We start from the raw sequence: 21,020 nt of genomic DNA on the forward strand, positions 1-21,020 counted from the left end.
GTAACTGACTGCAAAAAGAGCCTTTCAGAAAGCTGATGCTGTGTTGGGAACACTTATCCTTTAATAATAACATCCTTTTTATCTGGAGGAAAAAAAAAAACAACTGAGTAATTTGAATCTGTGACAAAGAAAAGTGAAATTTTGCTTCATTCTGCAGACAGGATGTGGGTGTTTACTTGAATGAGGGATATTTCTTTTCCTAAAGAATTGTATCATATCCTTATTCTTGCCATGCTGTGGGCTAAGACAGCCATTTGTAACTCTTTTTGAAACCACCATATTCTTCTTTTCACGTTCTGACTGAAAGATGGTCCCTGGAAGAGACTACAGGGGAAAACATCTGAACTGCATGGCATATGTGCATACAGAGAGCTATAAAAGTTCCAACTTACGATCCACAAGTGTGATGCAGATGTTTCAAATCATATTTACATCCTGTGAAAGTGTAGCACATAAGCAGGGACCAGAGTGTGGTGTCCTGGATAGAGAGATTACAGTGACATCCCTTTGGCCTAGTCATCAAATCTTAAAAACACATTGTGATATTTCAGTGTCTATTAAAAGCGCTTTGCTTCTGTTCTTATACCATCAGTTACACAAGCAGTGATCGTGCGGTGTTTCTTTGCAGGCCCTGATTTTTGGGTATGAAGATTTACATGCAAAGACAAAATACTGTGGGATCTTAAAGATTTGATAGGATTCAAATAGGCTGATGATCCTTTTTCTTCCTACATGTTATACATTCATAACCCCCATGGAAATCTTTCTGGTTCCCTTTTCCTACAAAGCTATTCAGAGAGCAGTAGGCCAATGCTAAACCACTTTCAGGTCATTTCATTACTGTCCACTGACACAAGCAGAGCTACATAACATGCGTTAGAACTAGAGTTAATCTCAGGTCTTGATAATGGTAAAATACTGCTGACAGCAGCTGAATAGGCAAAGTCCTGGTGCTTCATTGCTGCAGCAAGCACCATCCCCCTCTCACCAGTGACTTTGAGCTTATTTGGTATTCTGCAGTCAGACCTCCAGCTGCAATGCAGATGTAGCCTTAGATGGGCCTGTTTAAAGTCCTGCTCCCACTGTCCTAGTAACTTTTTATTTCGTAGTTTGCTCTGCTGTGGACCCTAGGCAAGAAATCATCCTCAATGTATTTGTGGATGCCTCCTGATCAGTACACTGTTGGGAAGCCTGGGCAGCACTTTGCAGTGTCTGGAACATCTCAGCTCTAAAGATGAGCAAGAAGCAGGTGCAGGAGGAGTCTTCTGCTGCTCTCCACAGAGGGAAGCAGAAAGGGTGCACTGCATCTTTTTCCGTTCACCTGAATTTGCCTACCTAGTTTAGCTGACAGAAATAACCCATGCACAGAAGGAAAGAGGAAAATGAGCAGTTGTTAGTGGGTCCATGGTAGGTATCTGACTCCATGGGGGAAAAAACAAAGGTAATGATTAAACACCATTATGTGTCTATAATCTAAGTTACATCATCAATACCTGAAAAAGCACAGCTGAGACTCAGCTTCTTGGGATTGGAACCAAGAGATGCTACTACAACAATCAGTTGTAGTGAAGTTAGGGTCTTTCAGAGAGAAGTCCCATTAATTGGCAGACAGCCTCAGTCAGCTGCCACCTCAGCGAGGTCTGGCACCTCTATTTGCCCCCCTTCTCCTTCCACTCTACCTGTAAAGCAGAAGCCATTTTATAGAGGTATACAGAGCCATGTGCATTACGGCATGGTACGTGCCTAATTAAGAAATCTATCTGTTGCAATTTGCATACCTGCCAAGGTAGAAAAATTAAATTGCAAGAAAAGGTTAAACTGCAGATAACTCTATCATTGATGTCTATGGCTCTTGATTTCATTTGGAAATGTGCAGGCCTCGTGTGCTTTTTTCAAGCACAAACTAGCAGAGGAGGAAAAGATAGCATTTGCAAAAAATATGACTGCCTGATTGATTTGGAACATAGGATTCATATGCTCCTTTGTGAGTTTCAAGTTAGTTGGAATGTCCAATTGCTTCTTTTCATGAGGAATGTTTTCTGACAAGAATGTTGCTGACCCATCAATCTGCAGCTGTGAATGTTCTGACTGAATGTATAGAATAGAATATGTAGATTTGTAGAATAGCTCATGACTTTTCTGCTTGCAGTGATCTTTTAATGAGCAGCAAGATCTCTGGAAAAAATAAAATAACTCCTCCAAACCAAGCACTTAATTTCACTTTGAAGCTAAATCAAAAATAAACAACAACAAAAAAAACCCTAGCAAATTAATATACTAGCTAATCTTTATGATCGTTCTGCCTAGGACAAATGACCAATTGGTCGAAGCATACTTTAACTGTATGACAAACAAAAACTATGAGAGTTGGAATACTTAAAATTTAAAGGTCCAGTATTTCCCAGACATTTTCCTTTTTTTTTCCCCCTGAGTATAGGCCTTTACTAATTAAGAAAGTCCAGCTTTATAGGTACAGAAATACCAAAAAAGTACCAATAAAAAATTTAAAGCTCTCTAAAACATTTTAATACCTTATTTCATGTGGCATGTACAGAATTATGATGGTTTGTGAGGTATAAAGTTTTTTTTATTAGCAGTCCACTGGGAAGACTGTATAACTCAATCATTGTAACTCATTTAATGCACATCACCACAGTATTTGACTAGTGTACTTATCACAAATTGAAGTCGGTAAAGTCAGTAAAATATTTGACTCAGCAGCCTACTGAACACATACAAAGAGAGAATTAACTACAAACTAATTTATGGAATTAGTGGTCAGTTATAAGACATGGCATAAACACACCAACCATTTTTCAGTTTATACTATGTTATTCCCAAAAGCTTCTAGGTCCCACAGTAGTTTCCCAAAGTGATGTGTGGTACAAAATTTATAAAATCAAGTGACTTGTGCTTTAGCATATTTTCTTATGAAACAAATGGTAAAACAGATAGGGGAACTATAACATTCATTTTCTCTCTCTCCTTTCACCTCCTTTCTCTCCTGCCCCATACATTTAGAGAGTTTCACTTCAAATAAGACAAGCAGGACTAGTGGATTCCCATTACGAATGTCTGCTTCTCTCTGTGTTTGTCACCTGATGTCAAACCCAGATTGGTGAGGGCTCAGCTGGCCTGTCCTCAAGATGCGCAGTGACACTGCACATAGCACAGTCAGCTCTCAGGTGACCATTGCTCTTGATTTCCCTCTTATACAGGTGGCTACATACAGAGGGAAAAATGGTATAAATAGCCAAGGATCCCAGATGCCATGTGTCCATGGCATCATGGCACATGTCTATGTGAGTCCAAAAGAGAAAAAAGGATGAGTAGCCACTGTTATTCTATGTCATCATAGATATGCCTGAATCTCTGACAGCATCAGGAAATTAACAGTGTTTTGAGAATCTCCATTGAATTAGAAGAGTGTTGGTTAAAAACCTCTTCTCATTCATGGAACAAGCACAGGTGGCCATAGTTTGGTGCTTTGTTATCTTACTGTACTATAGAGTATTGATCTTCTATAACAAATTTTTAATCTTAATGTGTATGGCAGTAAAATGTAAATAAAACTGAGGAAAAAAAATACAAAATAAATCATGATTAACAGCAGCTGATTAAAGCCCCAGATACAGAAATGTTTATGAAACAAGGATTTTAATTTAGATCTTCCATCTAAGTAGTAAAGGTTGATTGCTTCTTCCGTTAAGATGACAAAAATTATTTCCAAGTATTTCTATTAATACTAGCCTGTATTTATAGAAGCCACACTTCTCAAGCCTACGCATGGACAAGAAATGTTTTTTTCTCTCCAGTGAATATTTATTTGCTAGATTGACATTGGAGCAGACAAAACATTTATTTTCGTGGAAATGTGAGAAGGAACTGTTTTCATGGAAATGTGAGACAAGCCTGTTGGTTACATCATTTACCTACAATCTAGATTAAAAATTGCTTTGTTTTCCGGTTTGAAAAAGAGCTCTGAACAACAGACCAGAGATGTGATAACCACTGGGGCTTTAAAATCAGTTTTGCTTTGCTTGGATGCTTAATTATTTATACAAAATACAATATTCCCAGTAAGAGAGTAAGAACTTGGCAATAAAGTACAAGAATGTAGTCCTTGACATACTTTTGCCTATGTCTATCTATCTATCTACAATTGGCTAAAGAATATATATTTTAAAATTACAGCGTTGCAAAAAATTCCAGTTTGCTGATTGTGCTCCATGCTCATGTGTTTCTGGTATGTCAGCTAGGTTGATGACGTACCTTCCAAGAGATGTACAGGTCTCCCATGATATTATTTAATATTTATTGCACTCAAAACAGTTTGTGCAAGTATTTAACATTTTGTTTGCTATAGAACAGGAGAAGAAGGAAGAAACAAACAACCTCATTAATATAGATAGTTGCAGTTTATGAAAGAGCCAGGAGTAAACACATAAAACAGGTGTAGAGATTTATAGGAGGTCATGGGGATAAAAGAGCGATTTTAAAAATGGAAGAGCTGTAAGCATTCCCTCACTGACTAACAAACAAATAACCATCATAATATGTTAATATTATGTCTTCTCCATCTGTTAGTAGCTAGTTACATAGGCCATGATATCCTACTGTATTTCTCTGAGAAAGTTGGAAACATTTATCTACTACAGGTTTCCAACATGTCAGTTTTTCAAGTCACCTTTTTTCAAAAAATGGACAAAAAAGTCCATGTAGATTCAACTAAAACAACTGGATCCACACACAACCTCTGGTCAGCGGCTCTAGTCCGAATGATAATCTGTGCAACTTGAGCTCAGGATTCTCTTTTATATTCCCAGCTATAGTCTTGAACATGTGTGTAATCTATACCTTATTAAATTACACATTAATGTGAGCATTTCTAAGTGCTCTGAATACTTGATCATTGAACCTAATTGTTCTTTTTCCTTCTTTTAACTTCCTCCTTAAAAAAAAAAAACAAAAAACATCAAAGAACCTAATGTATTTCAAAGAGCCATTCCTTTATCAGCAGTTATTGGTGCAGTTCTGTTGTGCATACACAAGCGAAATCCTCATTGAAGTCAATGTCTCAGTTCAGAGAGATCCTTTTCACTACATCACTTTAAATATGTATGGAATTGCTGTCTCAGAAAGTATATGGTTCAAGTTAAATTGCTACAGCAATTAAGCACTGTGAGCTACAGCCCAGGGACTGGGTGGATCCATCAAAACTGTAATGTCTGGGATGCTTAAGAAAGAAAGCCAGGGTAGATCTGGGAGGGAGGGAGGACACTTGGGGCCATTGTAATGACTTAAAATTGGTGCAAACAAAGATCTGGATTTAGACTTCCAGAAAACTTCACATTTGTATGGGATCTGCTGAATCATGGCCTGAAGCTCTGATTGATCACGGAGGCAAGCAATGAGTCAGCGATGGGAGCATAGGAGAAGGCAATTCACCTGTGCTGCTGGAAGGAAGGGGTGGAGCCTGGCTCCACCTTTCCTAGACCCATTTAAGAGCTGACTACCAGTGGGGAAGGATCTCTTTTGGAGATCCCTCCTTTGGAGTTTTACAGCGAGCTCAGGACAAGGGTAAGCACTCTTACTTATTCTTTTTCTGTTATAACCTTCTTAGCCAAACTGTCTTGTTTATTTCATAATTATAACATCTATATATTCATTGATTATACAACATTGTATAGAAGCATTTACATACAGTATATGTATTCTGTATTGGGCAAGCTGTATGGAGAGGATTACTGCAGGTTACTGCAACTCCAACAAGACAAGTGTCTCCATTTGTTTAGCAAAGAGCAAAAGGGAAACTCAGTCTCCAGCCAGCTGTTGGTTCTGATGACTGGGGGGTTGTCAGCCCTCTATCTAAGGGCACCAAGGTACCTGCAAGTGGGAGGTGTGCATCATGTACTTTGAGCTGAACCTACTGTAGCTCCTGCCTGTAGTCTTCTACCTGAAGCTGCCACCTCTCTACTCTTGTCCTGGAAACCCTTCGTTGGTGGAAATAGCTTTGTCTCTCCTTCAGGTTGATACCTCCTAGATAGGTTCCCTTCCAGGTCATTGCTTAGCCAGTAACTCTGGGTTTCAAGTCCATTTCACTCAGGAGATTATATTTAACAGCATAATATGAAAGCTGTGCTTATTATATATGGGGGGTAGATATTCACTGTTATGGTAAGCAATGGCTCTTTGCCATTTTGTACTTCTGAGAGCAATTTTTAAAGAGAGTCAATTCAATTAACAGTTTACTAGTTTTTTAAAATTTATTAGTTAAATAGAATTGGTGGTTTTATATATATGTATTTATTTATATATAATCTAAACACTATAATCTTTGTTAATCTTATAATTGTCATTACTTGTTTGGTTTTTTTTTATTATTCTGAAGGTAAATTTGCACATGAATATTTGTACTTGGTAGAATGTGAAACCAGTGTAAATATCCACACATCATTTTGCATACATCATGTATAATACATATGTTTATTTTTAAAAACTTGTGCTTACTGTGTGATTCCTCCCAAGTGACTGTTCTTGGAAACACTGCTTTCAGAAGGTCCACATCTCAGTGGATGTACTTTTTTAGTACTCGCGTTATAGGAAGATAGCATAGCACTTGCAATCAAATGGAGTCACCAGGGTCTAAACAGTAAATTTCCTTTGGGGTTGGCAATATCTTGTGCATAAAAATCTGAGCAACTATATATCAGCTATGAACTGGTACAACAGATATTTCCAAAGTCATATCATTACTTTGTGATAAACTTGTCTTTTTGACAATTTTTGTTTGCTTGAACTGATCGTGGTGATGCTCATGTTAACTGTGGAATGAGAATTGTGCTTCACAATACAAAACTACTCCAATTTTTCCCTCTGTAAATACATAAACTCCTATACCAGTTCATGCATGATTTCCCTAGTTTGAGCACATGTATTTTCAGGCGTGTAGATGTCTTGTCTCTATTTAGACACTGACGTGAATATCCCTGGAGGAGCAAGAAGAAGCTTACACGCTGAAATGAGCCTTGGGGCTGAAAGTTCTTGTCTCATTCCTTTATTTGCTGATGTTTTGTGCATGTGTGGTATAAGAGAGATTTAATGAAGACTGCAAGTTAGAAAGCATATATGAATCTAGGTCCTCACTTACAGTGAAATATTTACATACTTTGAGTAAGAGCATAGTGTTAAAACAGAGGTTAGAGATGATCATTATTTATTGGTGGTAGAAGGCATCTCCTACGTAAGAAAACTTATTTATCTAATATCTTGCTTGAAAGCTTAAAGAACTGCATTGTCTCTGTAGATCCCAGCTCACTTTTGCTCCTGTTTTAGTATTTCTGTTCTGTCCTCTAATTTCACTTCTCACGTTGTTACAGGCCTGTTATAGGAAAACTCATATTCCCATGAGCTCTACTAAAAATGAAAATAATAGAAATAAAAATGTTGCAAGGTCTTTCTGGATTCATACAATTTGAAGTGAGCTACTAATCCTGTGGATCACATTCTTGCCAGCTTCCTCTGAGCTGCAAATTACACAGAGTAAAGCAGAACCCAAGACTGCCTACATCAAGTCTTCTGAATAGGATCATTCGTTCTTCATGACATGAGAAGATGATTCAGCATTTTGTTTGTAGTGACTTCCAATGGCAAATTACATCAGCTCAGAAAATCCATATGTTCCACCTTGCCAGTCTGTGGCATCAGCCTCCCATACTGCTCTTAATTATTCTAGGAAACTAAGGAACTCTTTCATCCTGATGACAAATTGTCCCATCCCCTCTTAGTCTCCTTTTTAATGAACTAAGCATTCCTTCATTTCCTTCAATTTCTCTCTGAAAGCCAATTTCTCTAACCCTTGTATGGTTTTTCTCTAACCTTTATGTTTTTCCTGTGTCAGTAGCCTTAAGGTCACCTTCCATAAATTTACCTAAATTTTACTATGATTGATAATAATTCTGAGTGTTTTAAACTCGGTGGTTTTGAGTGTTTCGTGCTGCAGGTGCTCAACTTGAGAGGCTGGAAGAGCCTGGTGCTTATGGAAATACGTGCTTCTCCTTCAGAAAGGTCAAAAACTTATTTACATACAGCACCACTGTAATGCTGTTACCTCTGTTATTGACAACAGCAATCAAAAAGTTGCATAAACAATGAAAGACTGAGCAAGATGCCAAAATTTTGCCTGTGTATATGAAGCAAGTAATAGTTTTTATTAAAAGATCCCATGGCACTTTTCATATTCACTGAAACAAGAATTTATTTTTTTAAGCCTGCATCTGAATGACCTGAACACAGTAATCATGGATGCGTGTAATTTTTTCCCTTCCTCCTGCTTGATCCCAGATTTAAATCATAATGCTGAAATCATGACGTCACTCTCAATCATTTCCACATGGCTTCACTTGTAGGATCAAAAAGAAGGTGAAGCGTTCTTGTGTCAGCAGAAAGCTGATTTTGGGGATGGGAAGATAACGCGCTGAAATTTCTAATAGTAACAAAAGACTTCAAAGAAACCTGCAGGTAAAGTACTCTTCTTTTTCAGTAGATATTTGCTCTGCCTTAAATTTTCCAAGTCGGTAGGTAGAGGTTACGTTTTAAAGGGAATGTGCAAGAGATTATGCTGGCAAGGAGATCTCAAGTCATCAGATGCACTGGTTCCTTGAGAAAACATTTCCTGCATTAAAATTCACAGGTGAATTCTAGAAAATAAACCTTGGAAACAAAACAAGGTAAGATAATAGCAGATTGTGTTGCCCAGCCTCATACTTCCATTTTCTCTGGTACATTAGTTTTCTAAAGGTAGCATTTTGGCTCTGGACGAATGAAAGGGCAAAGGTTACAGAATGTGAGGCCATGGCTGCTGGAAAAGAGAATAACTGTGACAATGGTGGGGAAGCGCAGGCCACCAGTGCTAAGCACGGAGAGATGTGGGAAATTGGCAAGGAGGAAGAGGATGTCATTTTCTGAGAAACTAGGAAATGAGCTCTGTCTTCAAGCATTTCTATTTATGGTATAACAATTGTAAATATTGCAGGAGATATTTAATACTAAGATGAGGAAATATGTGGCAAGGCTTTTAGTTTTAAGTCTTTGTCTTCGCATGGGCTGCTTTTGTTCACGAAGCAACAATGGAAAAGAGGGGACATGGAGGGAGAAAAAAAAAAGAGGCTTCTGCTGCAGCATTTCCCAAACTGTTTTTCCCGTGCCCCTCTCCCAAATGAACTCTACCTTTCATGACCCTTCTCTCCCCCTCTCCTCCCAAACCCACCCATACAACATTCAGAATTACAGCCTCTCATCTTTCCTTGCAGCCCTGACAGCACCTCTTGTGCCTCCCCCCCATTTCCCCCACCCGCTTCTTTCCCAGAGGCTAAGTCCTAGTTTGGAAACTGCTGTTTCCACTGGATTTCAGTTCCTGGCAACTATCTGTAAAATACTTTGACCAAAAGAGCACCGTTCCCCAGGGGCTGCAATTCTAATTCTGCTGCATGGCACTGGTGTGAATTCAGAGCAAAGCTCCCAGCCATGTGCCCACACAGCCCTGCTGGGCTTATCCCTGAATGCGTAAAATGAGAAAGGCTCTGCCATTTGTTTTAGACTGTAACACCTCTCTCTTATGGCTCTGAGATCAGCTTCACTGCTTGGTTCACAGAATGTCTCTGTGTTCATGACTATTCTGCCACAGCTTCAAAAAAAGTTCTCAGTCTTCTGCCAATAGCCTTCATTAATTTGGATAGTTTTCCTTCAGATTTCATTAATGATATGCTTTAAGAAGTAATCAAGCATTATTTATGGAAAAAACACATACCTCTCACTACGCTTGCTAGAAATGTGCAGGCATAAATTTTGGGACTCTTGTCTTTCCCAAAGCTAGGTCCTGTCCCCACTTCTCATTTATGCTGCATTTCAGGCTCACCAGAGCCACTCTCTTGTCTGACAAGCTAACTTCTCTTGGAAGCTCTTTGCTCATCTCATGGAAGGTGAAGACAGCAGCAGTGTTTGGCATTCTTGAAAAATATGCTGTTTATTTATCCATCCAAATGTAGATTGTAAAGTCTCATTCCAGTTATTTGACTTCCAAACATCTTGGCCCCATAATACCAGGTAATTAAAACAAATAGGCAACATCATGTGACATTCTGCTCTTCTGTTCAAAGATTTCTGAATTACTCAATTATCTCCTCTCTAAGCCAGTGTATCCTTCTCCTAGAGTCTGTTATTTCAAGGCTCAAGCAGATGCATCTCCAGGAAGGGAGGGGGCGGGGGGGGGGAAACAAAACAAAACAAAAGAAAACAAAAACAGCAAGGTGGTTAGGGGAAGGTATGAAAGTGGGGAAAAAAAAGTGGAGATTCATGATCTCAGTGTTAATGAGGCCTACACTCCTACTGGCGCAGGAACTGACCCTGCTGTGGACTCCACAGTGATGGCAACCTGAAAGAGCCACCAGAGATAAGTCTATCACGAACAAACGACTCTGCAGCTCCAACCCCATGTACACAAGAGCTTGCCTGCCAGCCTTCCCAGCAGCCCAATGTGCTGAGAGAGGCAGCTTGCTCCCTGCAAAGCCCGGCTGCCTGCTCTGCCTAGCAGAGGATGCAGAGCAGCCCCACAGGGACTGTGGTGTGGATGTCCATCACCAGTCCTGTCAGACCAGCACTTGAACTTCTGTGAGATATAGGTGATTTCTAAATTTGTTTCCGAGGCTGCTTGCAATAATAAAATGGAAAAAAAAAAAAAGATACTGACAGAACCACAGGGAAATATGATCTGATGTAAAACCACAGTGGTTTTTTACTTTTTTGGAAGGCTTTGTAATGTGTTTGAATTGGCCACCTTGCTATCTTTGGCAGCAACTGCTAATCCCTCTGTGTCCTTAGCTGGTGTCCTTGATACTCCAAATTAGCTAATATTTTTAGAAGATTTTAACTTTTATTCTTGATTATGCAATGGATATATCACCGGATATTTTTCATGTCAGCGTGATTAAAATGCTTAATCCCCTCAGAGAAATTTGCTATGATTTAAACCACTGTTAGAATTCATGTTTGAGATTTAAGAGAGCAAAGAGCCAAGTAGATTTAAGAGGCAGCAATTCCTCCAAAAGGTCCTTACTCTTCAAAAATGCTGGTACAAACTCTTTGCAGAACAAAACTCAGTGCAATGCTATGTGAATACAAGGGATGGCTTACGCATTCTTTGAGCTGTGGCAACCAAGGAGTGGGGTTCCAGGCAAACAGAGAGTTTCTGAGCAGCTGAAAGGTTCTGGGAGATAATGTATCTCTCTCTCCCATCCCAGCATGAGGCAATAACTACAAGTAGTGCTTGCTCATTTTCCTGGGTTTCACCTCAAATGCAGGAAAATAGGAGGCTGGCACCATTGAGCAAAGCAGTGATACGCACTACACTGCTGTTGGGGTCTGTATGTGTTAAGGAGGAGTCGAAGGAGTCACACTGTGGATAACACCTGAGGCATGCATAAGGATGCAAAGCACTCTCAGCAGTGACAGCTGCTTTGGAAAAATCATGGAAAAAATCATAGAACATTGGGTTGGAAGGGACTCTAAGGATCATTCACTTACAATCCGTTCCTGTTGGCAGGGTTGCCACTAAATAGGAATCAAGCTCCTACAAAACAGTCTTAAAAAAAAAAAATCTTTTAGGGATAGCCCTTTCCTGTAAAATCATTCTTTTGTAGAAATAAGGACCTTCAGAAAATGTAGTCTTTGTGTAAAAAAGATGAAATAATCTTATCCATTAGACATTTTACATTCGTAAAGGCATTTTCTCTGTCTTCATCACTTCAACTTTCTCCACATTCTTCAGTATATTCCTGACTTTATACAAACCAATATGTTATGGAGCTCAGTTATATTTATGTCTTCGTCCAGTAACTGTAGAGCTGTATAAATCAAACGTATTTTTTGTGAGATTTAAACTTAGGCCGTCATTTCTCAAAAGTATCACTGATATTATTTCTTTTCAACCTGTACTAAGTCATACAATAGGCATAAGCAAACTTTCCAGGGAATCCGTGAGGTTTAAACAAAGGTCTTTGTGACTGTAAATATTCAAAATATAAAAAGGTGCTCTGTTCTTGTGTTGTTGTTTTTATTATTATTATTTTTTATTCAGTCCTCCTGAGAGAAAGATTGAAATGTCAGAGTCACAAAGGGCTTCCATATAAATGGAAGCCAGACTACTCTTTGGAGTTTTACAGATAGTTATTTTCAAAGTTGAATGGCCTGTGAACAACGCCTGTGTTCTTAGAGTGAATTGCTAAGTTATAGGTACAGGTGCTAAGCACTGATGCATCGAAGCACAATTTCAGAAGATGAGATCAGCTACCCGAGGCACTGCAAAATTAGGAGCTGGGTATTGCAACTGAATGTGTCTCTTGGTTAGAAATCTCCCTCTGTTAAAACCACTCATTAGCTATTCTGTTGAATGCCATGAAGGAGATCAAGCCAGGGTGGAAGGACAGAATGATTTCAGACTGAGTTTTCAATTAAAATCCGCAGTCTGCTCTGTTTCTGATAATCTCTAAACTCTTTTGAAGAAATGATCATTATAACTGTGTTTAATCTGTTTTCAAAACAGACTGTAAAATAGCCATTGTGTATGCACCTTCTGTTTTTATAACTTCTGCGCTTTGATATTGTAATTGATGCAAGTGGGCGCAATTAAATCTTTATTTGGAAACTTGCACCAAAGCAAGTCATTCAGAAAAAAGCCACCAATGTGCTTTGACTCTAGATTCTCACACATATTTGCACTTACAATCACAGCTTTTGTTCTGTTAAACTAACAAGGGCTGTTTAGCATAAGAAAGAGTTAACACAAGCTGCCTTCCCTTGTGCTAATTTCGGGAATAAAACTCGAATGGGAAAAAATCTGCTGGAAACTATGCTGTCTCCATTAAAAATCACCAATTTTTATTTTAATAACTGACTAAGTACAAGTGGAAAAGTTTATTGCTAAAATGAACAATGACACATCAACAATTACTGTAACTCAGCGATGAAACCTCAGGATTTTCTTAAACTAAAGTGAGATCACAGGAGAACAGATCAGTTCTTCAGCTTAAATTGTTTCCAAAAAAAGTGTTTGGCTTTTTTTTTTTTTTTTTTTTTTTTTTTTTTTCCACTTCTGGGGTTTTTACTTTAAAGCATGAAACAAGCAGGGATCAAGACTGACTGTTAGCTTTAATGCATGGTTTGCTGGCATATCTGTGTTATTATGAGCTGTGACAGCTATTAATCAGTCATCATACTACAAAGTATGTTTCTGGTACTACTCTCTTAGAATCTAGCTGCGGATTTGTTTGTGTGAAATGGTATTTTGTAGAAAGATGTGTTTGGTCCATCTCAGTGAAGTGGTCTGGTATTTTTTGGTCCAAACGAACAGCACAAAGCTTAGTTTGAAGCATTCACCTGCTTTTGAAATGGCAAGTCAGACATGCCTTGTTTTCTCAGACACTCTCAACTAAAAGGGAAAACCTTAAAGGCAGTAAAAGATAGACCCCTATGTGCGTGTACAAACATTCTGATATAACATATAATTATTTTATCTTCTCAAACAGATCATATAGTCCATTGTTACTACATATAGAGCAAACTCAAAGTATCGAGTAATGAGTGTACCCAGGTTTAAAAACATGTAGAGAAGGTTCAAAAACCTTTGTGGTTTTCTAGAAGATATCATGTTGTCCTTCATGTGCTGCAAAGAAGTTTTCAGAGGGCACTCGCTGGCAGAGTGCATCTCCAGCATAAGCCAATGCTGTCTGTGTTGTTCCTGGGTTAGGCTATTCCTGACAAGAAAGATCAGCCCCTCATGCCTCTCAAATGAATATGGCAAAGACACTAACCTCAGTCTATCACTACAGGAAAAGAGTTCCACTGAAAACTTGTTGATGAGACTGACACCTGGGCTAGTGTCCAGTAACAGTGCCTGTTTTGTTGATTGCCTCTTGAGGTAATTCAGCATCTCAGTGACAGGTCTCATCTTTAGTAGGAGAACTGCTCATCAATGGAGTACTTTTTCTCTTCAGTGCCATCCTTCAGCAGATGGTTGCTGTTAAGCTTCCCCAGCCCAACTTGCCTAATGTGCATGTAAGTTCCAAAACTGAAGATCAACTTAAGCCCACTTCAAAGGAAGCTGTCTCTGAAAGAACTATTTTCCTCCTTCTCTCCCTTGGCTTGTGTCAGCACCTGCTTTCCATAGCTTTCCAACTATTTCCATAGCTGATAAGACCTCATTTTCTTTAAATGGTTAATAGAAGAAGAAAATAAGATCTGCTAATATTTACGCAAAGCAGTCAGCAGGAACCTGATGAAGCAGAGCAAAGGAAAAAAATGGATTACCACATTGCTGAATGTGAACCTGCAGTCTGAGGTTGCATCTGCAGTTGAGGTGAATCCGCAAGCTGCTTCTGTGGAGCCAGGTATTGGACTACATGTCAGACCACTGCCTTTACCTCAAATCTTCTGTGAATTCTGATTTTTCATTTTGAAAGTGACCCTCTGACAATATTCAGCCTGAAGAAACTATTAGAAAAGCATTGGATTTAATAAAATGTGGAATGAAAACAAATTTTGAAACTGGTTGCAAAATGGCATTTCTGTCCTCTTTTTAGAACTGTGTACAGCCTTGGAAGGAGAACGAGCAAGCCATAAAAATTATTCCAAATTCCCCAGAATTGAGCAAAAGAAAGAATGGCTCTGCCTTTTATACTGGTCTGACTGACCAGGTTCCATCTTACCACTGATCAGTACCAGAATAAAAGCAGAGGAAAAATATTTTTCCCTCCCTTCAACCAAATGTGGAATTTAAATAAAAACAAAATAAAACAGTCAGACAAATATTACAACTTCCTGCTCCAGTCCTTTAAAAATTCTCCCTCACTTACACAAGCTTGGAAAAGATTCAGTGCCCTAAGTTACCACTGAGAGTAAATAATAATTATATTTGCCATAAGAAGAGGTTTTGGTAAGTGTCAGCTTAAGGACAGCAGATGGGATTATCTGTTGGGAATTTCCCCTTGCTACTGCAGTAGGTTTTGCTTTAACAGAGAGCTGAAGAGAAAATAAGTGGTTGAAAGACTACTCAGGATCATCAGGAACAACAGAATCTTTTCCAACCAGACTTCCATTTTGTGCAATTCCGTCCCGCCCCTTTCAGCTCTCCTGTGTCCCTTTCCCTTTAGTTGTAACAGTCTGGGAAATGCCAAGTGACTGCGTAAGCAGAGTCAGAGAGAATGGCTGCTATGCTGAAGGGCAGTGGGGTAGAGCCACAGGTACAGAGAGAGGATGGGATGCCATAAGGATGGGAAACAAGATTTTTCTGCCCTGCAAGAGTTGAAGAGTAAGCGTAGAAAGGGAAGGCTATCAGAAGGGCCCTCAGAAATGCTACAGCCAGCAGGCACTGCCAGATAATGCCTTGTTTTCAAACTCTGTTTTTTAATCAAAACCTTCCCCAAGCGCATCAGGCTCTGCTAGGACCCCCTTCCTGCAGATATTCTCATAGAACCTTGCCTTCAAAAAAAATGTTTAACTCCTTATAAACCCTTCTCCATCAAGAGTTGCCCAGCTTACCTCTTGAGTGTCCTCTGTGTCTTGCTTTCCTTAAATTGACTAATATTCTTTGGCTCTCTAAAGCTTTTCCCCCTCCCCTCCACACCCCACATCGTTCTGCCGCTTCTGTAACACTGAATTTTGCCCACCCATTTTTCAACCCTGGGACAGTACAGTTGTAGGGAGTGAACACAGTTATAGACAGCTCAACAAGGTGCTGCTCAGTAAGCTCCTCAGATGGCATCACTCGTACCTGCTTAAAAGTAGCCTTACTTGGAAAGAAATGATTTCTCTCTTCTCTTTATCATTGAAGCCCCACATCAACATCGATACCAGCACCTGTTGTTAGGACTTTTTACAGATCTAGAGCAATTGGCTCTGACCTGCAATGTAATCATGATGTCTTCCAGCATCTCCACACCCCCACGTTAACAGTTCCCTCTTGGCCTTTCTCAGTATCACATTTCAGTTTCATTCTGTCTTCGCTTTTTCAGTTTTCTCTACAATGAAACTTTTTAACTGACACAAGACGTGAACCAGAGGCTTTAGAGTTAGTATATTCTAGGGTTTTATCACACAGAAAGGAAATGACAAGTGGCTTAGGTTGGTGGGATAAACACATTAACTTTTTTTTTTCCTCCTTAAGTGACTGGCTGTATTTGAATTGTTACTTAAAATTCATGGTTCTATACGTACTGCATTATATTTTTCATATTTTCAATCTATAATATCCTTTAAATTAAGGCTTAACAATAAGAATTGGGATATAAAACAATATAAATACTCTTATGAATGCATATGATTTGTCTTACGTACTTAGTTCTACGTGCTGGTATTATCTATATTTTTATATATATCCTTTTTTAGTGCTGAATGTTAGCATTTAAGCTTTTCCTACACACAGGACAAGGTATACCAGTAGTACCCCTGACAACGCCAGAAAAACTCAGCTCCAGTAAATGTACTATCCCACATAACAAATGCTATTTTAAGGGCTATATTACGATTTTTTGTACATGCTTACCTAGAGTGCTCAAACTACTTCAAGATTTAAGGACAAGAAAAACCTTCAGTAAGTCTACTAGCTATCACAGCTGTATTAGTTTGCCACTTGTAGCTGCTTAGATCCCAATTTCCTTGAGGTTATTGTATTAGCAGGTGTAACGCTGACAATAATTACATCTAAGAAACCTAAGCATACCTGTCTGTTTTCTCTTCAGTGAGGACAGAAAGACTGAGTGGGCCTTGCTGCTTTGAAAAAATGGCTCAATAGAGGTATAAGTTGTCTTGTACTGTGTCTTGTCTTTTTGCTCTTAAACGTTATCAACATTATGTTTGAGATGAGAACAGAAAGGGATTAAATGAAGCATTTTCCCAAAGTGTGATGGAATTTGCTTGATGCATTGTTGTTATAAAAACAAAAGGGCTACAGGGTCTGTTGCTTCCTTGAGTTACTAGGAAAAAGTGACTGTATGTTAAATTATATGTATTCCCACGCTCTGTTCAGAACGCCATCATGAACATAGTTGTTTTTTTAGGCAAATGATTCTTTAATTATGTGCAATGTTAGAAGCCTATTCTTAGGGGGAAACAGTAACGTTGATTCTTCATTACAAAAGTTTTACTGAGTATGGTGAGTTTAACCTTGGAGTCATCCAAGTTCTTCATTCTTTGTGACTGTAGTTTTATCAAGTTGGAAGTCTTGGGAAAATAAGGGCAAAGAGTAAGAGGGAAGGACTGAAGATGACCACTGGTCATCAGTTTGTTAATAAGGAACAGGAAAACCTCTGAGATTCTGGCTTCTAAATTGGTGGCTTTTTTTCAATTTTTATTAAGTAAGTATTGGATAATTTACCTCACATTTTTTCAGTAATGAAATTGAACTCTGTCCAAAAACATGAAGTCAGCACAAGTTCTGAGAGCATATTGCTTGCTGGGTTCTCACACTTTAAAGCCTTGTGGACTCCATGTATACTCTCCCCTCAGTGCTTTCACTACTACTGAACATGGGATCACCTACCTTGTGCTGACTGGCTTATGTCTGTTGATTTTCCTGCTTTATTTGCTTCTATTTTCCGAGCGTCTGGTGTGCTGAGCCCTTCCCAGACTCACTGATCACTTGTTTACTGTGCTAGAGTTGTAACTCTTGGCCAATTGGCAGCTGAGAAGAGAAGAACAACAGTTTCTCAGTGCATTAAATTGTCAAATTAGGCTCTTGCTTGGAAAAATATTGCTGGTTTTGTTTTCTTTTCCCTAAGTATGACATTACAAATATGAGGGGTTTTCATTTGTTTTTGGGTTATACTTTTTTTTTGATTGCTTATTTTTCCTTCTTCTTGTTTTTATTTTGGGATGTGTAAAAAAAAAAATTAAGACAAGTTTAACTGGTTCTCTTGATAGGTCAAGAAGGATGTCATTTTTTTCATTATTGCTTATTACTAAATTACTTCTGTGTAAGTACTAACAATGGAGTTACCTTAGAATTAACGCTGAGGAAGATGAGTATATTGGGAGGGTTTGTGAAGGAAGTAGCACAAATTTTGGACTGACGATCATTGCAGCCATCAATATTCTTCTGTGGGCAATCAACAGTGGAGACAACAATATGAGAAATTGTAAAGCCCTGCAATAAGCTATTTTCCATCTCTCCTGCATGCTCTTTCTCTCTTTCAAATATAGTCCCCCTAGGGGTAATTAGCACTGTGGACCTGAGGTAAATTGTGTTTGGGTCTAGCTTCCATATTGTCCCATTCTGTTGCAGGAAAGTTGGAGGAGAGTTTTCTTCAAAATCTTTAGCAGGATACTCTTCTTTCCCATGACAGCTATCCATGGGCAAGTAATTGTGAATCTGAAACTACATCTTAATCGTATTTCTCATGCAGTCTTTTTGAACCTAACATATGTATGGACTCATGGAGGGAATACATGTGTATACCCACATTTCAAATAATTTAAACCCAGAAAATATAGAAGTTGATCTCAAATGCATGAACTAGCAGCCACACTTCTATTTTGGTTGGTGCAGAGTAAGTCTCCTGGATTGCTTCTTTAGGCTCTGTAAGCAAAGGAATGCCAGACACTTGAATCTTCCTTGGTCTTTGGCAGTGGCTTTCAGCATGGGGAATTCATAGAGGTGCTTGGGGAATGCATTTAAAAGGCCATGTGTCTGTGGAATTTAGGTGGCTCCAGGTTAGGAAATAGCTGAATGGCCTTTTGTGCAGAATAAACTTTTGGATTTAGCACCCAAATTTTGCACAAACCCCCTATGGCTTTAGAATGCATGCACGTGGAGAGAAGTAAAATTAACTGCTAACTCTAGTAGCAGCTGTTGTATAGTCAATAATTCTGATCAGACCATTTTTACTTCAGTTCCTGAATATGGATTTATGAGTCAACCTTTAAAAGTTTTGGCAGAAGTTCTTCAAAGGAATTCATCTCTCTCATACTACCCTGTGATGAGACCCAAAACTTCCAATGGCTAAATTCTTATAAGAAAGCATGAACATCTGTACCATGCTAAATCGTGGGCATACTAGGTTTGGCACTTTCCACCAGTGGAAAGCAGTAGATGCTTGGGAGAACAGGACAAGCACAGAATGATACTTGGCCAGAATCCTCTCCAAGCAATTCAGGGATTCTGTGTACCAAAAGTTCTGTGTTCATACTTAATTGCTGTGAATAGATTTTTCTTTTTTCATGACCTTGCTCAATCACTTGAATACTGGAACACTTTCCTCCACTGCATCCTGCAGCAAGAAGTTCCAAGATTTAACTGTGCTCTGTGTGAGGATACGTGTCTTTTTGTTTCTTTGAATCTGTCGTTTGCCTGGATCTTTTGAGAGGTAATTCCCTATTAATATGTTTTTTGTCAGTCTGTGTTTTTATTGTATCTCACCAATATATTATCCAGTTATCTCACTGATATATCATCAGTGTGAGCCTCTGTGTATCTAGAATTTGCCTGTGGGCTTGTCTATGCATTTATAGACCTTTCCTGTTCCTAAATAAACACTTCAAAAATTGAGTCCCGGGTGGGCTTATGCTGATTCAAGGAAATCAAAAAGCAGGTTTTATTCATATTGGCAGCAGAGGTAGACTGCGGGTACTGCAAGGACCATAAAAGATTCCCTTTAATTTTACTTTTAAGACCTGAAGTTGTCAGTTAAGAGTTACCTTAGGTTCTGAGCAGAAGCGCAGGTGTGAATGTGTGCATATGTCTGCACAGACGCAAAACCAAGCTGCCAAAGCCATCTGTGCTGGAGGAAAGGTGGTGGGGTTAAGCCATACAGTATGAGAGAGAAGCACGGTGCCCTGGCTTTAAGGAAACTTTCTGGAGCCAGCAAGTAAGGGGCATGTTAACTGTAGCAACGAATTGCTCAGTGTCACAATTGCCTAGAATTGGTCTTGCACCTTGGGATGTTCCAGAGCTACATATGAGAGCACATTATTCAGTTAGTTACAAGTCTTACCTGTGAGGAGTCAGCCGGACCCCAGGAGGAGTTCACAGGTCCAAGAGTCATCTTGAGAATGTGTTTCTAGTGCGCTCTTTTAACAGTACCCCACGTACAGCCCTTCCAGTGCAGCTTTCTTTTCAGCTTCTAGATTCTAAACTCTTTGCAGATGGCCGTCTGGAGAGAGAAGTAGCAGAAAAGTCTGCTTTAAGCTGTCACAGCAAACTAAATCTGGCTGCAGTCATAGGGTAGCAGTTAAACGATCCCGCAACATCAGCGGTAGCTTTTATGTGAGAACATGATTGTACCCAGTGTTTGAGGACTATTGCTAACTTTGGTTTGGGAGATGAAAGTTTGTATTTAGACTTGATGAAGAGCCTTTGAAGATAAGTGTGTGCACGCATGTGTCTCTGTGTACAAAACACACAATTAGGGCTCCTTTTAACCATGTCAATTTTACACTACTGTGACTTGACAGGCATTAGTAGAGGCGTGCCTGATTTACTCAGGCATTAAAAAAAAAAAAAAAAAAAAAAAACAGGGCTTGTACCTCATGTGAGTGTTGAGTATCTCACTGACGTGTATTTCTACACAGATGTGGTACACAAAATTGTGTAGGTATACACACACTGCAATTGCACTGCACATAACTGTCTTTCATGTTGTTTAGAAGCAGAGTTCAACCCTATTCAGTTTGCTTCCCATCTCACCAACATCAGACAGAAGCCTGGAGGTGAGCAACACATTGGGCAGTGATTCAGTACACGGGATGATGCAGCACAATTTGTTTTGGCTTTTTGATATTCCGCATCTAACTGCTATGCATTTTTAATGCCGAGCTACTGATACAATAGTGGTAAGAAGTACAGTGAAAGAGAATGCAAACTAGTTTAATAATGTCTCCAGAGCCTTTCCAAATGTGTGAGGCTATCCAGCCTGTTTACAGAATGCAATCTGCTAGAATGAAAGAAAATCAAACCAAACCCTTGTCCTGAAGAT

General features: G+C 39.1%; 1 long non-coding RNA gene across 1 annotated transcript; it reads left to right on the forward strand.

Moving 5' to 3' along the window:
• Positions 1-5,529: 5,529 nt before the first annotated feature.
• LOC128091601 (uncharacterized) lies at positions 5,530-10,940 on the forward strand. Its single transcript, XR_008211477.1, has 3 exons — positions 5,530-5,580; positions 8,409-8,520; positions 10,396-10,940. It is a non-coding gene; the product is annotated as an uncharacterized LOC128091601 (long non-coding RNA).
• The last annotated feature ends 10,080 nt before the right edge of the window (positions 10,941-21,020 follow it).

Source organism: Tympanuchus pallidicinctus, unplaced genomic scaffold, assembly GCF_026119805.1.
Source record: "Tympanuchus pallidicinctus isolate F22 unplaced genomic scaffold, pur_lepc_1.0 scaffold5, whole genome shotgun sequence".
Classification (NCBI taxonomy): domain Eukaryota; kingdom Metazoa; phylum Chordata; class Aves; order Galliformes; family Phasianidae; genus Tympanuchus; species Tympanuchus pallidicinctus.